Below are 15,658 nucleotides of genomic sequence, written 5' to 3'. Positions count from 1 at the left end.
CGGAATGGACCTCAACACCTGACGAAGAAATCCAAGAGACTCCCTACCCGGCAAGGAGGCGGACCGCGACTGGATCATGTACTTTGACGGGGCTTTGTCGCTGCAAGGCGCCGGTGCCGGTGTGCTGATTGTCGCACCCATCGGAGAGCACCTCAAGTACGTGATCCAGATGCACGTTCCCAGGGAGATGTCCAGAAACAACACTGCTGAGTGCGAGGGGCTGCTTGCCGGTCTCAGGATCATGGCAGACCTCGGGGTGAAGAAGCTCATCGTAAGGGGTGACTCGCAGCTTGTCGTCAGACAAGTAAAAAAGGATTACCAGAGCCCATTGATGGAGGCCTACGTAGATGAAGTTAGGAAGCTGGAGGAGCGCTTTGATGGTATCCAAGCGGAGCACGTTCCCTGAGCGGAGAACGACATCACTGATTACCTATCGAAGCATGCTGCATTCAAGCTACTTGTGGAACCAGGTACCTTTTTGCTCCGGTTAACTCAGCCATCCGTCGAACCGTCAGCGAGGTAGAAGAAGCAAAGGAAATCAGGTCCCGGCAAGTACTTCCCCGCCGAGCCCGCTAGGGCTGCCGGCAAGGATGCTGCCGTGGACGCTGAGCCTGCCAAAGAGCAATTGGCTCCGGCAGGGCGTCGAGCCCTGGCCGTGGAGGCAGCCGCTCCCATGGCAGAGGATACAATGCTCACAAAATTTCACCCTCTTGTGCTTTCTGAAGATACAATGCTCACAAAATTTCAATTTACCAGGTTCATATCCATCAAGAAGACAATTCTTATTTAACTCTGCCAAACCAAGTTCACTCATATGTCCAGGACGCATATGCCAAAGGTTAGCAGCATCACAATCAGAATTCTTTGAAATAACTAGAGTAGCGTTACCTGAAACGGTAGAACCTCGAAGGTAATAAAGACCATTGGTCGAACTCAAATCACCTTTCATCACAATAAGGGAACCTTTGGTGACTTTTAAAACACTATCTCCACCTAAATACTTGTATCCCTTTGCATCAAGGGCACTCATAGAAATAAGATTGCTCTTCATCTTCGGAATATACCGAACATCTGTCAAAGTTCTGATTATGCCATCAAACATCTTGATTCGAATAGAACCTATGCCTTCAATCTTGAATGATGAATTATCAAAACCCAAAATGGAACCAGCCGCAGTAGTGGAATCAAACGTATTAAACCAATCTCTATGTGGGCACATATGAAAAGTACATGCGGTATCAAGTACCCACTCATCATTGGTCTCAGCACATCCAGCAATAATGACGAGAGCATCATTGGAACTATCATCACGAGCAACATTAGCAGAATTTTCATCTTGTTTGTTACCTCTTCTCTTTTCCTTATTCTGCAACTTGAAACACTCTGAGATGTCATGCCCGTCTCTCTTGCAATACCTGCAATACTTCTTGTCTCTGGATTGCGACCGACCCCTATAGCCGTTCTTACTTTTGCCCCTGTTTCCATTATGTGATTTCTTCTCCTTTGTCCTGCCACGAACAGATAATCCCTCAGCTTGGGATGAACTTGAACCATCATGAGGCACCATTAATTTCATCTTCTCCTTAGAGTTCAAAGCTTCATAAAATTCATTAAGTGTGAGAGTATCACGACTATATAATATGGTGTCTCTAAAATTGGTATAAGAACTTGGCAGTGAACAAATTAACATTAAGGCAGTATCGTCCTCTTCATACTTAACCTTCATTGCAGCTAGATCAGATATTATCTCTTTAAATTATGAAATATGATTCAAAACATTACCTCCCTCGGGTAACCTGTGCAGGAATAATTTTTGCTTCAGATGCATCTTGCTGGTGAGATCTTTAGTCATGCAAATTCCTTCCAGCTTTAACCATAGAGCGGCGGCAGTTTTCTCGCTCAAAACTTCCTGCAAAATATCATTATGCAAATGGAGTTGAATTTGTGACAAAGCCTTACAATCAATTCTTTTCTCCTCATCAGTCCAATCCTAAATTCTATTCTTTCCAAAACTATCCAGTGCTTCATCATAGTCAGACTGTGCCAACAATGCCTGCATCCTGACTTGCCATAGGGTAAACCTTGTGTCACGATCCAGCAGCGGAAGATCGTACTTCATGGATGCCATGAATCAATAAAACTGTGTACACAGAGTAGTACAAGTCGTAGTAAAATAATTCTTGAAGAATTAATTTGCGGAGCAAACAGAACAGAGTAAATAACACTTGGATGTAGCAGACGAACGGAGAACAGAAAACTGAATTAGCAGTACTAGCCTCACGTAGAGTAGTACTCCCTCCATTCCAAAATATAGTGCGCCCGCGCTTCCCGAGGTCCAACTTTGATCATAAATTGAACCAACGAGACCAACTACGGCAGGAGAAAAAAATATATAATTGAAAACTTCTTTCGAATACGAATTCACTGATATAATTTTTGCTCCCGCCGCAATCGGTCTTGATAGTTAAATTTACGGTCAAAGTTAAAGCACAAGGATAAAGGAAGCACTACATTGTGGAATGGAGGAAGTACTAGTAGCAGATTAGATCAAATCAGGTTTGCCCCTCGAGACTTGAACCTTGTGATCCCACGTGGAGTAGCAACAACAATCTTTGTGAGCAAAAGCAACTTTGGTTGATGTACTGGTAGCAGCGTAGGCTGATGTGCCTCGGGACTTGAAGCCCGTACGTGGAGCAGCAACGGCAACTCGGCGAACTTGTGATTTGACACGACGGAGCGGCGGAAGCTTGTTTCCGTCTCGATTAACTGCTCGGGGTAGGAAACTGATCAGCGGCAGAATACCTGTCGGTCTCGGCTGCAGGGAAAATCGATCCGACACGGATCGCCTGACGTGTGCGGCGGCGCACACCGAACCCTAGCTCTTTCGAACTTAATCTCGTATCTATAACTTGGCTCTGTATACCACTTGTTAGATGATAACAAGAAATAAACGAAACATGAGGGACACGGATTTTAACGTGGAAACCCTTGCGGGAGAAAATCATGGACGCACGAAGACGCAATCATTATGATGGAGGAGTATTACAAGCACGAGACGACAGACAGTGTTAGGTGCGACTACATGGGGTATATATGAGGGTAATACATGAGAGTCCTTGTAGGACAAGTAAACGAGTTGTACTCGTACGCGTCGACGCCAACGCAAAAGGCCCACACCGTATGTACTACGTCTAGTCCAATACGGTAGAATTTAGATCACAATTTAACAATTTGGAGTTCGAGCCTTGTAACAAGGAGATCGTGAGGCTGTCGTGCCTCCACACTAATGCCTTCCACATCCCGTGCATCAAAGCATGATTCTATCAAGAGTCAAAGTGCCAAATTTGTCGGCGTGAGGTGATGGATTACTTCGGCTTTAGATTCTGAGATTAGATAGCTGAAGGTGCTTGTCTCATACATCTCGAATGAAAAGATGTTCATAGATTACAAAGCAGATGAATAAATTTCTTCCCCGTAAAAAAGAAACAAAGAATAAATTCCGATATAATAAATATTTGGGAGGTGGGACTGGTTTTTCAGCACCTGGGTGTCTAGGCACCTGGTTTATCAGCACCTTCCGTGAAGCAACTGGCCCATAGAGATTTTCACCAGGTCTTGTACCAGAAGTTTGATTAGTAGGCCTAGGAGAGCTACCCGTGGGAGCCTGGCAATATTTAAAACGAATCTGTGCCTATACTCACACTGTTCATTCGTAGGCAGATTCCACCTCGCCTGTTACCAGGGGCGGAGCCAGGATGAAAACTAAGAGGGGATAATGATTTGTGGGAACTTTTTTTGCCGGAAGATGTGTATGTACTTTTTCTTGTGGCGAGATGTGTTAAAACTTTTATTTGCGGGAATTATGTAGAAACTTTTTTCCCGAGGGAGATGTGTCTCATTATTTTTTTGAAGGGAAATGTGTAGAAACTCATGGCTAGATAATTTACAAAGATTGGTCGCAAAAATATTCATACGATGGTTAAGAAAGAAAATCTTACATTTTCTTGTAAGATAATTTTATCACATGAAATTATTTCAGTTCATCGCAAAAATCAAATAAATCAACCATTAATATTCTGGTCCCAACTGCAAAAAAACAACATTTATCTTATTGAATAAAATTTCTTGCATGCAAGATTTAAGGGAAAAGGAGTTAAATAGAGTGAGAATGTAACATGGATAGATATGAAAAGGCTTGATCACATTACCTTTTAGATGAATCCCAAGGAAGCTTCTTCAAATCAACGATTTCAGCCACGTTGCAGAATATAGATTTCACAAAAAGATCTCTTCATTAGCTTCCCTACCAATGTCAAATAACTGAAATGTTGAAGAAATTGTCATACATGAAAATGAATTTTGCTATGAATTTTATTCTGGTCTTACATTCTCAAACTTATTTTATATGAAATTATCATGTGAATCTAGAACCAGTCACCTAATTAGTACTCCTACTTGGTAATAGTTAATTTTGACAAGACACTCATTTTCTAATAGGTAACTTGGAAAGAGTATAAGAATTGAAAAACGGAATAAGAAATAATAGAGGAACTGCTGCTAGGGCAAGTACTTCCCCACCGAGCCCCCTGGGGCTGCCGGCAAGGATGCTACCGTGGACGCTGAGCCTGCCAAAGAGCAATTGGCTCTGGCAGGGCGTCGAGCCCTGGCCGTGGAGGCAGCCGCTCCCATGGCAGAGGAAATGCCTTTGGTCCTTGCCGTCGAGCCCCAGGCTCCGTTGTGGGCGCAGCATACTGTCCGCTTCCTCCAAACAGGGGAACTTCCTGAGGAGTAGGAAGAAGTGGAAAAAGTAGCCCGTCGGTCTGCCCTGTACCAGTTCGTCGATGACGTCCTGTACAGGAGAAGGCCGAATGGTGTGAAATTGAAGTGCATCCCCGGGAGGAAGGATTGGAGCTGTTGGCAGAGATACATGGAGGCATATGTGGCTCCCACATAGGGTCGAGGGCCCTTACAAAAAAGACATTCCAGCAAGGTTTCTTCTGGCCCACCGCCCTCTAGGATGCGACGACACTAGTAACCAAGTGTGAAGCGTGTCAGTTCCATTCAAAGAGGCTTCATTAGCCAGCTCAAGTCCTTTAAACGATCCCTCTCTCCTGGCCATCCTCGGTCTGGGGGCTCGACATACTGGACCCTTTTCCCCATGCTGTCAGGGGCTTTGAGTACTTGTACATTGCAATCGACAAGTTCACAAAGTGGCCAGGGGTGGAACCGGTGAGGAAGGTGACAGCATAGTCAGCCGTCAAGTTCTTCAAGGGACTAGTCTGCCGTTTTGGTGTGCCAAACAGAGTCATCACCGACAATGGCACGCAGTTCACAAGTCACACCTTCATGCAGTACATTCAAAACCTCGGCGGCAAGGTCTGCTTTGCTTCCGTGGCACACCCCCGGAGCAACTGCCAAGCAGAGAGGGCGAATGCTGAGGTGTTGCGAGGCCTGAGAACGAAGACCTTTGACAGGCTGCACAAGAGCGGAAGGCGCTGGATTGATGAATTGCGACATTTCTTTGGAAAGAGTATAAGAATTGAAAAACGGAATAAGAAATAATAGAGGAACTGCTGCTAGGGCTTAACTTGATGGTGGCACGATGTCGCGGGCTCGCGGCGATATATTCCAAGGACCGAGGAACAGCCGGTCGGCGCGATTAGATCGATGGCGAATGACGGAGGCGAGGGGGCGAGGACTCGTCACGTAGTCTTCACGTGGTTACGGCGGCGGCGGCAGCTGAGTCGCATCACAAAATTAAAGGGTTGCTCGTGTCACGTGAACTTCCAGCGGTGCGTGCGTTCCTGATACACATAGGCTTGCTCGTGAGTTTTTTATGGGCAAGGCCTGCTCCTACGTGCCTAGGTGGGCTTACCAGCCGACGGGCTTTTTTATACCAGAAAAAAGGAAAATAAGTGGGGGGTAAATAAACTGGGCTAAGTGGAGGCAGAGTTACCATACGAAGGGCTATGTACAAATGGACCTGAAAATCAAGTGGGGGCATTCGCCCCCACGGGGCCTAACCTGGATTCGCCCCTGCCTGTTACCACATCTTTCCGTTTCTTGGTGAATGGCCAGATAAAAGGGGGTCGGGACCCCGGGTGCTACCGCACCTTTCCGTCTCATCAAGGTTGAATGGCCAGATAAAAGGGGGTCAGGACCCCCCGGCGCTACCGCACCTTTCCATTTATTGCTATCTGTGTAAGGTTACAAAGAGTAAAGTGAGCAGTTGGTAGTAGCCATATAGGAATTTAACCACTGCCGCATTATTGATTGTGGGAAAAATTCCAGAAGATATGAGCAAATCTCACTTATCCCGAATTCATCTAAATAATACTAGTAATTAGTAGTGTGTCAGCCTAGACAGCAAACCACTTGCTCTTATCTACATCAGATTTGTTAATTAGATGGGTAACATGGATTACTAAGAAGGTTGTCAGGAATAGCCTTGAGGGTGTCGTCCCACGCTTCAACATCACCCGCAAATGGACTTCGCTGATGAGATCGTCCCCAAGATCGATAGCCTTGAGGGTGTCGTCCCACGCTTCAACATCGACGTCAACCTATCATAGTTACCGGTATCTCTGGTTTTCAAAAATCCACAGGCAGACGCTGTTGTAGGAGCTCTGGCGGTACCCGGCCTGGCGTGCGCGATTCGCCATTTGGAGTTGGAGCCTGGTGACAAGGAGATCGTGAGGCTGTCGTGCCTCCACACTAATGCCTTCCACATCCCGTGCATCAAAGTGTGGTTCTATCAAGAGTCAAAGTGCCAAATTTGGCCGCGTGAGGTGATGGATTACTTCGGCTTTAGATTCTAAGATTAGTAAGCTGAAGGTGCTTGACTCAAAAATCTTGAATGCAAAGATGTTGATAGATTACATAGCAGATGAATAAATTTCATCCCCGCAAAAAAGAAACAAAGAATAAATTCCGATGTAATAAATATTTGGGAGGCGGGACTGGTTTTTCAGCACCCGGGTGTCCAGGCACCTGGTTTATCAGCACCTTCCGTGGGAGCCTGGCAATATTTAAAACGAATCTGTGAACGGCAGATTCTTGGTGCACGGCCAGATAAAAGGGGGTCGGGACCCCTGGGTGCTAGCGCAGCTTTCCGTCTCATCAACGGTGAATGTCCAGATAAAAGGGGGTCGGGACCCCCGGGTGCTACCGCACCTTTCCGTTTCTTGGCATCTGTGTAAGGTTACAAAGACCAAAGTGAGCAGTTTGTAGTAGCCATATAGGAATTTTAACCACTGCTGCATTATTGATTGTGGGAAAAATTGCAGAAGATGTGAGCAAATATCACTTATCCCGAATTCATCTAAATAATACTAGTAATTAGTAGCGTGTCAGCCTAGACAGCAAACCACTTGCTCTTATCTACATCAGATTTGTTAATTAGATGGGTAACATGGATTACTAAGAAGGTTGTCAGGAATTTAGATATCATGTTATATCAGATAGAAGAATTCATATTTGGATCGGAGTGAGTAACTGTTAATTTTCTCTTAATGCCTAGCTTAATTCTAGATGGGTCATCAAAGTCCAGATTGCAAATCCCTCCGCTCGTCTCACTATTAGCGTCTTTGTCTGAGAATCTGTTTCAAAGCATTTGCCAGTTGAGAAAATAAAAGAAATTGTTTACTACTGTATTTCTACACTTAAATGCTTTCAACCTGGTAAAGGTCATTGTAGTTTTTGAATCTATAGGAATGTGGCCAAAGATATATAGTTATAGGAACCGAAGTGAGTAGTGGCCAGTAATGCTATGTAGTATAGTGATACATCATTTTAAGCTAACACCATTGACTTCGGGTGCAATAAGGTAAGGTAGTGCATACTGTCTACAAATGGCAGGTCCATATTACTATTTTGAAATAACTGACAGGAGCAGCATAACTTATCTGATGCCCTCTTTTCGAGTCGAACGACTAGTCAATGAGTCGTAACTAGAAGTCGACTCAAATACCTCGACTAGACGATCGGCATGGCACGACTCGTCAAGAGTCGCTAACAGAATGACTCGTCAACTCGAAAACCTTGAGCTGATGTGGATATTTATTTTAAGGAATGGTGCTAAAAGCTCAGCTTCTAGTAATAAATTAGCAACTGTTGATCTCTCGCCCGCTCACCTCTATGGGCAAGGACAACCTTGCCAACATATGGTAGCCAAATTTGCTTGCTCACACAAATGAGGAAGAAACTTGAAACTGCGGGTAACGAGATGAGTTGCAGGGAACCAAACCCCTCGCTTCTTTGCTTTGCGAGGCAAGGCAAGCGCTTGCCGGCAAGCGCTTGCCCAGAATCCAAACGTGCAGTAACCTTTGCTAGATTTACATGTCATGCCTGATTAGGCATAGCTTTGTTTTTCTTTTACCCATTTAGTTTTGCCGGTCCCTGGCAAAGACCCGCTCAGAGTGAGAAGTTCACAACCTTTGGGGACAACAACAAATTCAAATAGGTTTAGTTTTGCTGGTCCCTGACAAAGAGCCACTTAGAGTGAGAAGTTCAGAACGTTGGGTAGTTGACGACAAAATTATGTACTAAGCTACATTATGGTCAACAAAAATCTTAAGATTCTTCCAAAATACGTTTAGTTTGACAACAGCCTAGAAATTCAACAATATAGCAATAATTCTAGTAGGAAAATATTGGTCATGATCTGATGGAAAACTCAATCAAAACACAAGATTAGGAGCACACGAAGGGTGCTTAAGCAGTAGGCAACGAACGGCAGACTTAAGAGCGCGTAATAGTCTTGGCAACAAACAGAATTATTTTGCTTTCTCTACTGAATAAAATAATGAAAAATAACGATGTTCATTAGATATGTTAGGCTGCATATTGTGCAATCTATATAAAAGGAGTTCCATATAAAGAGCTCCATATTATTTGACGTCATCGATGGAAGGCCTTGAAGGATTTATAAATGAAACTAACATCTGTTTACTTTCAGCCACCAATAACAGATATCAAGTGACAACAGCAATTAGTCTTACCTAAAAGCAAATATATAAGGGACTAGGTCATTCATACAACTAGGCATTATCCATTGGATCGCTTGTCACTTACAAAATATGTAAAGCTAACCAACATTGTTCAAGGCCACAAAAGGGCATGCACCATGAAAAGCACGTTTTGGAATGCTGCCACGGAACTAGACCATTAGTCACAGGCACGCACACCCAACGACTAGTTTTTACAAAGGCATTTGTGCCACCATGTTAAATGCATGAAGCAGCACAGACTTTCAGAAATCATCCGCCAACCAAATCCACGAAACAGGGAATATAAGGTAAACCACACATGAAATCTCCAGAATTGCACATAAGATGTGCTTCCCTGCTATCCATATCATACGACAGATTCTCCTCCTTCCAGTCGGTAACAAAAATCAAATTACGATCTGAATGAATTGCAAACATCTCATACTTAAAGGTCATGTCCTCTTCGTCACAATTTTCTGTCGCATATTCCCTTCCAAACATTTGGGGAACATCAATAGTATGCTTTAGGGTCCACACTTCAGTAGCATAATCCTCAAGTACCCTCACAAAGAGTTGGTAATAATAAGGAACCATATACCAAGCATGCAATTTCCCCTGAGAGTATCCAATTGAGCTATAACCAGACCTAGCTTCTTCCATTCCTTCCGGGAGAGCAATTTCCCCACAAATATCCCCCTTTGAGTCCACTGCAGCTATAATAGGTTCCTCGATCACCAAATGCATAAAATGCATCATGCCATTCACGAAGGCACATTCTGCAGTAAAAGGAGGATACTCTCTGGTTTCCCCCCACTCACGGCTACTCCCAGTCCATCGCCCGGTTTCGGATGAGTATATCGCCACATAGTCGGGCAACTCTACCAGGGATGTAAACACCAAAAAGTGAGGAAGGGTTGTGCCAGTTTTATATGCGCAGGTTCATCATCCTCTTCATCCTGCCATACTATAGGAGGCAACACGGTCCACTGGCCGTCATAGGATTGCACACGATATAATTGCATTCCTCGTCTTCTTGCGATTCCCAGCATTTGCAGAGGAGAAGGCTGCTGCAGCATTGTTTGAGCTTGACCCTAGCGTAGCTCCCGTGAAGGAAAGGGATCAAAGCGTCGACCAGAGAGGCGGCTCCCGGCCCTGGACAGATTGTTGAAACGGAGACCACCATCTGAGTGGCGGGTGTGGAAGAATCCGTAATTCTAGGGGTTGGACTTCATAAGCCGGAAAGGGCAATAGAGCCGCAGCTTTGTGTGCCTGGATCTGGATGGGCTTTACCACTTCTTCGAAAATTTTGCCCAAAGGTTGTGTATATCGGGAAATAGGGTAAAATAATAGAGCGGGGCGGCGGCTGTGTATATCGGGAAAAAATGTTTTTCTAACAAATTACCTTATATGGATGCAGATCCTTATGTGCCAATTTTCCGTAGGGCATATCTAAAAGGCATATCCAAATATCCGCGTATACCTACTTCCATTTTAGAGACACACATAGGCACCGCTTTCTTCACCGTTTTTCAAACTAATTTTGTCATGTATTTTCAAGATTCAAGAATAAAACAACGGTAGATGTAGCGTGCCAAACAATTCACAGTAAATTGTAGTACATATATAGCTTATCCTGAAGCGGGCCGACAGAAAGAAAATGCCAGCAAGCGCACCGCCCTACCAATCAAACCCTAGAAAAAACGGTTACTTGGTCCAATAGTTCATAAAAAAACGCTCCAAGTTCCTCGTATAAAGGGGGTTGTAACTCCCCTGGTACTTCCCCAATATCACGTGACCCATAATTTCACTCCATCGCCTTCACATCTCATGTCACCCGGCCCGCTCATCCCATCCAATTCTCTCTTGTGCCACCAAACCGCCGAGCGTCCATAGCGACCACTAGGGCACTATGCTGCCATCGTCAGTCGTAGTGGGCCATCGCATCAGCTGACGCCGCTCGCCCCTTCATATTCCTTCGTCTGGCGACCCATGAGACAATTGAACCTGCATCGGCGTACCATCTGAGCATTACCGCTCGTGCCTAGGCGCGACCGGTTAAATCCATGAGTAATCCAGAAAGGGGAAAATTCAATTCCCCACACATCACCCCCGCATTTGCCAACACGAATGCCAATGCCAATACCGGCGCATCAATGGAGGAGCAGGCCCGCTTCATCGAGCCGCCGAAGTTTTCCCCGAGGTGGATTGAGTCAGGGTACGCCCCCACGGCGGCGTTTCCAGACGACGGCGAGGAACCGCCCCGATTCGTGCAGTGCCCGGCACCGACGTACGTGCTTGACGTGTCCAAGAAGAAGAACATCGCAGCCTACATCAGCCACAGCAGGTTCGCGCCGAACGCCTTAGTCTAGCTCATTGTCCGTGGCGACAAAGACGAGTCGTGCCCCCACCTGATGGTCTCCGCTATGGAGACCATCCCGTCGATGAGCGAGCTGAGCATCAATTATGGCGTCGATCAGTGACGATGGGCAACGTTTCCTGTATGTTTACCCTCATTTGCAATTTTCATGAACCTTTCGCCTTCATTTTCAGTTGTCATGAACCTTTCTGTCATTGTTAAGGATTGTACCATTGAATGGACGCAGCGCTAAGACACCTTAAACTGAACTGTTTGCTTGTATTTCTTGTGCTTGGTTTGCCGTGTTTGCACTTTGCAGTCGACAAGTTATAACCTGAAACCATATTTGCATGAGTTGAGTCTTGGATCGACATCATAACCATGGATGTGAGCGTTTGGTTGAGAATTTCATTCGGTTTAGTTTTCTGTAGTCGTTGCAAAGGTTCATGAAGATGTACGTGTCTAGGACGGCCTCTACAATGTCGTCTCCGCCACCTACGGCCCCGGCAAGTCTGGCCCCGACGTCTGCAAGTTCAAGCGCATGCGTCTGCCTGGCCAGGAAGCGGTTGGCAGCAACATGTGACGCTCCGCTAGAGACCTCATCAACCAGCTCGACGCCGAGATCCGTCTGCCCGGCTACATCATGTTGGACATGTCCAACGGCAAGGAGGCGATTCCCGTCCCCGTCTGCAACACGGTGGACCACGACGTCTATCCCCTCGAGAGAGCGGGCGCCGGGAGCATGGTGCTGCCACCGTGCCCGCAAACCGCGTCTACGGCTGCGGGAGAGTACTCCTGCGTGTTGTTCATCTAAAGTTTATTCTTTTAATTACATTATTTTGTAATGCATGAAATTTTTTAATTTGAAGAATATTTGAAAAACCATTGAACACTTTTTAATCACATGACTATCTTACTAAAATATATTAACTACTTATTACATGGTTACATTTTTTAAAAACTCAAATATATTTTAAAATGCATTCAACACTTTTTTTAATTACATCCAAATTTCTATAAATGTATCAAACAGTTCTTTTAGTACATGGATTGCTAATAAAAAAAATTCTAATGACACAAACGTTTATGAAAATTGACCGAGCACTTTTTAAATTACATGAATTTCTTTGTAAAAATATGAGAAACACTTCTGTAATTACATGAACATTTTCTAATCTATTAATTGCTCCACGTCCGCAAGGAGGTCTATGAACTTATCACCTTAGTAATCTATGTCATATTCATCTTACTGAATCTTGCTCTGATCTTATAAGCTGAAGTACGTCATCATCTCACAATAATAATATGGGCACGTCGGTATATGAATCCTGTTGGAATAAGCCACGGCGTCTAGTGCAGTCGGGCTCGTCGGGCGCGTCCGGTGCGCGCGGGACGTGTGGGACGCACTGGTGCGGTCGGGCTCGTCGGGCGTGTTGGGTGTGCGCGGGACGTGCGGGACACAGCAGCGGCGTGGCGTATGTGTGTGCATGTGTAGTGCCGTGTCATGTGGCAGTATTGCACGTACGGAAGCGGCTGTACATACGGTGGTTAGTTGCATGCATATGTGAGTTTGTTAGCTGCATGCGCATGCGATTGAAGGCCTAGTCTTTGGGACGTAGGAGAGAATCTAGGAAACAGATTAGATGCATGCAAGTAGTTGGCTTGTATTGTGCGTCTGTTAGTGGGGCTAGTGGCCGAGCGTGGTGGCTGGACTATGCGTGTGCGGGTACTACTTAAGCATTGTAATCAGCTTGGTTCTGTTAATGAGAAGAGGAGGAAAATGTAGCCCATGTGTTCTCATCGGGAGAACGAGGCAAAGCCAATTTTCTCCACGGTGAGCTGTGTATACGTGTGTGTTCCTTTCATGGTGTGTGTTTATGAGATAAGAGAGAAACCACAAGAGAGTTGGGAGGTAGAAGAAGAAGCGGCGCCGCAAGGAGGAGGCAGCGCCAACAATTGGTATCATAAGCTGGGTCATCTTGGGCCATGCCGGAGGCGTGCCGGCGATGGTGGTGTTCGTCGGCGGCTGTGCGGAGCTCCGGGGCGTGTGTCGGCCAGTGAAGGTGCGCGGCGCGGCGGCTGTCATGGCGGATGCGGAGGTGGCGCGCGGTGAGTCCGCGACGAGCATGGCGGACATGTAGGTCGAGGCGGCGCAGCTGCGGCGCATGGCGACGACGACGGCGGCGGACCGGGCGCGACCGATGCGTATTATGGGTGCGCACTGGACGCGTTGGGACCGCCGGATTGGACTGCGTCGGGGCGCTGAACCTGGTCGCGCAGATCGCGTACGTGCGCGGCGGGAGCGCGGGCCAGGAGCGCGGGGACGTGGGGAGTGCGCGCGAAGAGTACGGCGGTCGCGGAGACGAGGAGGTTGCGAAGGACCTGCGTGGTGGCGCAGAGGCCGCGGCGCCTCGGCGCGACAACCGTGGAGGCGCGCGGCACGGAGACGCGGCGAGCGGCGGCTTGTGCCGAAGACGTAGCGGAAGAGTCCCTAGCGCCGAGATGACATCGACGAGGCAGGGCTCCTGTCGGCAGGCCGTGCGGCGACGTCATGGCTTAGGGGGAGTGTGTTGGAATAAGCCATGGCGTCTAGTGCAGTCGGCCTCGTCGGGCGCGTCCGGTGCGCGTGGGACGTGCGGGACACACTGGTGCGGTCGAGCTCGTCGGCCACGTTGGGTGCGCACAGGACGTACGGGACGGAGCAGCGGCGTGGCGTATGTGTGTGCATGTGTAGTGCCGTGTCATGTGGCAGTATTGCACGTACGGAAGCGGTTGTACATACGGTGGTTAGTTGCATGCATATGTGAGTTTGTTAGCTGCATGCGCATGCGTTGATAGCCTAGTCTTTGGGACGTAGGAGAGAATCTAGGAAACAGATTAGATACAAGTAGTTGGCTAGTCTTGTGCGTCTATTAGTGGGGCTAGTGGCCGAGCGTGGTGGCTGGACTATGCGTGTGCGGGTACTACTTAAGCATTGTAATCAGCTTGGTTCTGTTAATGAGAAGAGGAGGAAAATGTAGCCCATGTGTTCTCATCGGGAGAACGAGGCTAAGCCAATTTTCTCCACGGTGAGCTGTGTTTACGTGTGTTCCTTTCATGGTGTGTGTTTATGAGATAAGAGAGAAACCACAAGAGAGTTGGGAGGTAGAAGAAGAAGCGGCGCCGCGAGGAGGAGGCAGCGCTAACAAATCCCTCATGCAGTAAATAAAAGTACACAGTTCTCTTCGAGCTGTTTGCGATCTTTACCGACATTAATTAGGGAGCAAATGGAAAAGTTTTCAAACTCATCATGCAAAACTTTCCGTTCCTAGTAGGAGGCCCTCAACAACATCCCTTCAATTTACACCCATTGTTTTCGGCTCTACAGTCCACCATGGTGCGTATGAGATGACAGTAGAGCTCATTTCGTTTCCTTGGGGAGACAGAGCGGGCGCCGGGACCATGGTGTTGCCACCTTAGACATGGCAGTCGTCACAGCAACGCATGTCGTCGGCTATGGGAGAGTTTTCCTCGGCATCGCCCCCCTCCCTCGAGGGTGCGATCTCCTGACCTCCATGTGCATCCATGACTACGTGGTTGTGTCGCGTGGGAGGCGCATGATAGGGATCCAGGCCCTCTGAACAGCGATGTGCATCATCCTCGTCTTGTTCTAAGATGACCAGGCACCCTTCGACCACAATGTCGAGGTCGCGGACATTGCGATCTTCCAAAACTACAAGATTTGTCGTGGGTTCATCCACGGGATACTCTACGATGGGCCGGTGAGCACCGAGTACGAACTCGCCCCAGCAATTGGCCAACTAGGGGATCTGGCTCACCCGCCAATGAACAATACCATCGTGATCGACCACCAAATCGACAGCCATGGGGGCTCGTCCAGTGCCTCGACATTGACATCCTCCTGTTGAAACTCCGGGAATGTTTGGTCTATTGCGAGCCATATGCCCTAATCCGCACATGCAAAAAGGATGCCGCTCCCAGAGCTCTTGCGATACCGAGCATGGTGTGCGTCACATGTATGTTGGACTTGGAGCTAGGTGACGCTCAGAGTAACTTCGCGTCTTTTGCTCCTCACCGTACCCCTGGGACAAGGTTGATGTGCCTACTACGTTGCTATGGAAAACTGTTGGTGATGAAGCATGACATTTTGCATCAACTCTAGTGTTTCAAATCTTGCCTTCTCTAGGCATATATTTCTTTACCCGTGAACCAAGGATTTCTTTACCCATGAGCCAAGGATACATATATTGAGGTAATAAATATTTGGGATGCCTAAACCATTATAGTTGAAAGAACAAACTTCTGATGTAAACAT

General features: G+C 46.9%; 1 pseudogene; it reads right to left on the bottom strand.

Moving 5' to 3' along the window:
• Positions 1-538: 538 nt before the first annotated feature.
• Positions 539-10,434, bottom strand: LOC147981410 (uncharacterized; annotated as a pseudogene).
• Positions 10,435-15,658: the final 5,224 nt, after the last annotated feature.

The sequence above is a fragment of the Triticum urartu genome, chromosome 3A, assembly GCF_056163025.1.
Source record: "Triticum urartu cultivar PI428250 chromosome 3A, HENAU_Tu73, whole genome shotgun sequence".
NCBI classification, from domain to species: Eukaryota; Viridiplantae; Streptophyta; class Magnoliopsida; order Poales; family Poaceae; genus Triticum; species Triticum urartu.
The sequence above is the reverse complement of the archived record's forward strand: the minus strand, read 5'-3'. Positions and strand labels throughout refer to the sequence as shown.